At 50.7% G+C, this 3,443-nt stretch overlaps 1 long non-coding RNA gene across 1 annotated transcript; it reads right to left on the reverse strand.

Moving 5' to 3' along the window:
• Nucleotides 1-524: 524 nt before the first annotated feature.
• On the reverse strand, nt 525-3,150 carry LOC131273477 (uncharacterized). Its single transcript, XR_009180747.1, has 2 exons — nt 2,440-3,150; nt 525-872 (listed from the first exon to the last, which is right to left on the reverse strand). It is a non-coding gene; the product is annotated as an uncharacterized lncRNA (long non-coding RNA).
• Nucleotides 3,151-3,443: the final 293 nt, after the last annotated feature.

The raw sequence follows: 3,443 nt of genomic DNA on the forward strand, positions 1-3,443 counted from the left end.
TTGACTATGGGGTGCAGTGATGCTCAGAGATGAACTTACCAGGTGCAATGGATGTATCACGATGATGGGAGAGAGTGTTGCTGTGGGGGGAGTGGGGGGCGGGGGCGGTGGGGTTGAATGGGACCTCATATATTTTTTTTAATGTAATTAAAAAATAATAATAATAATAAAAAAAAAATCAGACCTGAATTGATCGAGATTCTAGACCTAACTGATGCTTTTTGGGAAATCCAGGGCTTGGTGAAGCATGGGGAATGACACCACAGGGATGCAATCAGGAAGGTTCAGAATGGGGGAAACTCTCCAGGACAAAGGACCCAGTTTCCTCAACAAATACATTACAAGGAAGGAAGAAAAGACAGCAAGGGAGCCTGTAGCTTAAGGGAGACATATTAACCAACCGCAGGGGGTGGATTGTTTGGATGCTAATTTAAACAAACTGTAGAAAAAACACTATGCGCCAATTGGGGTAATATGAACACGGATTGAATATTTGATCATATTAAGGAATTTTTTAGATGTGATAATTTCTAAAAATAAATTTATTTCTATTTTCAGTTAATATAAATGGAATCATACAATATGTCGCACAATATATTTGGTTCATAGTAATGCAATCATACATTATTTGTCCTTTTCTGTCTGGCTTGCTTCGCTCAACATAACATCCTCCAGGCTCGTCCATGTTGTCATATGCTTCACGACTTAAGTTCTTCTCACAGCTGCATAATCTTCCATCGTGTGACTACACCATGGTTTTTATCCATTCATGGATTGGTGGACCCCTGGTTGTTTCCAGCTTTTGGCAATCGTGAATAATGCTACTATGAACGTTGGTATGCAGACGCCTCTTTTAATGAAAGAGCCAGTATCTTTTAAGGAAACATAATAAAATATGTATGAATGAAATGACATGAGGTCTGGGATTTATCTCAAAATAGTCCCATGAGTGGTGGGAAATGGGTGGGGAAGGAGCAGAGAGGTGTTGAGGGGGAAATAGATGAAATGAGATTGCCATGCGTCGATAATTGTTGAAGCTTGGTGGATCCACTACATTCTTCTATGTTTTGTATACATGTTTCAAATTTTCCGTAATATAAAGTTAAAAAAAAAAAAAGGTGGGGGAGCCAATCTCATACAAAGGACTCGTAAAGAAAGTTTTTAAAAAATGACAAATGGAAATAACAATAATCCCAAATGGGATTTCTACAGCAAACGGGAATAATAATCCCCGCTTTCTAACAGCGGGGCTGATGGGTCACTCCAATCAAAGTTTCTTCTTTCGTAACGTTGGGGATTGAATCCCACGCCCCATAAAAGGCAGGTTCGGTCCCTGCCCCTGGCCTCGTGGGTGGGAACCCGCTGGTGAAGAGGGCCCTCGAGGCTGGGAAGGTGCCGCAGATGGAACGAGGGAGGGCCTTACTCCACACAGCTCGAGTCCTTACAAAGGACCTGGGAAGGTCAAGAGCCGGGAGGGCCTCGCGCCGCCCTGGGACACGGGAAAGCCGACTCCACCGTCTTCCCGGAGAAAGTCTCTCCTTGCTGAAGCCGAGGTTTTGGACTTCTAGCCTCAAAACCGTGAGCCAGTTACATCCTGTCATTTCAGCCAACCCATCGTCATGGTCATTCTTTCAGCAGCTAGGAAACTAACACAGTAACTGATAGTTTAAGGTAGACGGCTACAAGAACTATTTCCGGGAAGATGTGCTTCTGTCCTGGACAGCAGGGGTGAAGAGTCAGGGTTGGTCCTGGCCTCTCGTTAGCTGAACGTGGCCGGTTTCCAGGGTCCTCAGCAAGGACCAGGGCCCGAGCCGCCCCCTCCCGCTGCCCTTCCGCCCCCTTCCTGTGCCCTGCCACTCCCAGGAACGGTGCTGCTCTGCCTGGCCGCAGGGAACCACGGCGTCCCCTGGAGTTGTGCGGCCTGGCAGCCCCCGAGGGACGGCCGTCCTCTCGTGTCACGTGGGATGTGGCCTCCTTCCTCTAACCCGGCCCCTGGCTGCAGCCTCTGCTAAGTGCGGCGGGTAACAATGGTTTTCATTGTAGTCACTTTTTGGTTGTTTGTATTTTTTCAAGTATTTCTACCAATCTCTTTTCTCCTAATGAAAAAAAATTCCCATATGGATGAGCCGAGATAGGCTGATGAAAAACTCCCAGATCTCAGTAATTTAAAGAACTACAGGGGAGAGGATGTGGCTCAAGCGGTTGAGCGCCTGCTTCCCACATGGGAGGTCCTGCGTTCGGTTCCGGGGGCCTCCTATAAACAGAAACCAACAACGAGCAAACAAATGAAAAATCCAACTCAGGGGAGCCCATGTGGCTCGTGGCTGAGCATCTGCTTCCCACATTTGAGGTCTGGGGTTCAATCCCCAGCCCGCCCTGGTAGGTAGGAAGGGAGGGAGGGAGGGAGGGAGGAGATGCAAGCTTGTTTCTGGCTCTCACCCCAGTCCAGTCCAGGTGGGGGCAGGGTCTGGCCCTAGTCTTGCAGGCTGCTTGCGTCGAGGTCCTCCGTCATCGCCTCCGAGTTGTCCTGCCTGGGTTCTTCTCCTGCCAAGAAGGAGCGTGACCAGGCTCTCCCCACCGAGCAGCCTCTGGTGGGTGACGGCACATCACCACCCCCCGCTGGGTGGCACAGGGAGTCAGCAGGTGGCCAAAAGGTGACACTCTTGCCGATCAATACCCGATAAAGACTATGTATCCCAGTGAGACGAACGAGCGTCCCCTTCAGAGCCCGACACCGTCGCGGGCATGACAGAAATGTCTGGCACCTCGGAGGGGTCAGCAAACAAGCAGGTTTTTGACTGGAGGCCTCTCTGGTGCTTTTGGAACTCCAGGTGGGTGAACCTGCTCTACCTGCTCTCCGGACGGGAATGTGGGGCCGTTCTAGCCCTTGTTTAGCTGCAGGCCCGGGGGGTAAATTCCTGGGACGCAGTCTAAGGATGGCACCCCAAGGGTTCCGCGATCCCCAGGACACACTAGGTAGTTCTCTGTCCTGTGCGTTGTTCTGGGAAGAGGCTCCATGGCTTGGCACCCAGAAAGCACGCGATAAATATTCCTTGTGGGAACTCCCAAAGGGGCTCTTGGCCCAAGCGAGCCTCGGAGCTCAGGCCTCTGTTCTTGGCAGCGCCGCTCGCCCCAGCTTCCTGCAGGCAGGCCGCAGGCCCCCCAGCCCGCGCCTGGCCCGATGCGCTGGCTGTCTGGAGGCGCGCAGGAGAGCTGCCTTCCAGCAACCCCCTCCAGCCACTCCCACCCACGGCAAAACGGAAAGAACCGGGCCAGGAATTTCCAAGTCCACTTTGGCAACTGTTAAATACTGTTCAAGCAAGCATTACCCTTCTCCTGGAAATGAAACAAATCATTCTTTTCGACAAAAACAAAAAAACGTTGCAGAAACGTTGCTTCATTAAAACACGGTAACGTTCCCCAATGCGTCCACAGCGGTGAGC

Source organism: Dasypus novemcinctus, chromosome 15 (genome assembly GCF_030445035.2).
Source record: "Dasypus novemcinctus isolate mDasNov1 chromosome 15, mDasNov1.1.hap2, whole genome shotgun sequence".
Classification (NCBI taxonomy): domain Eukaryota; kingdom Metazoa; phylum Chordata; class Mammalia; order Cingulata; family Dasypodidae; genus Dasypus; species Dasypus novemcinctus.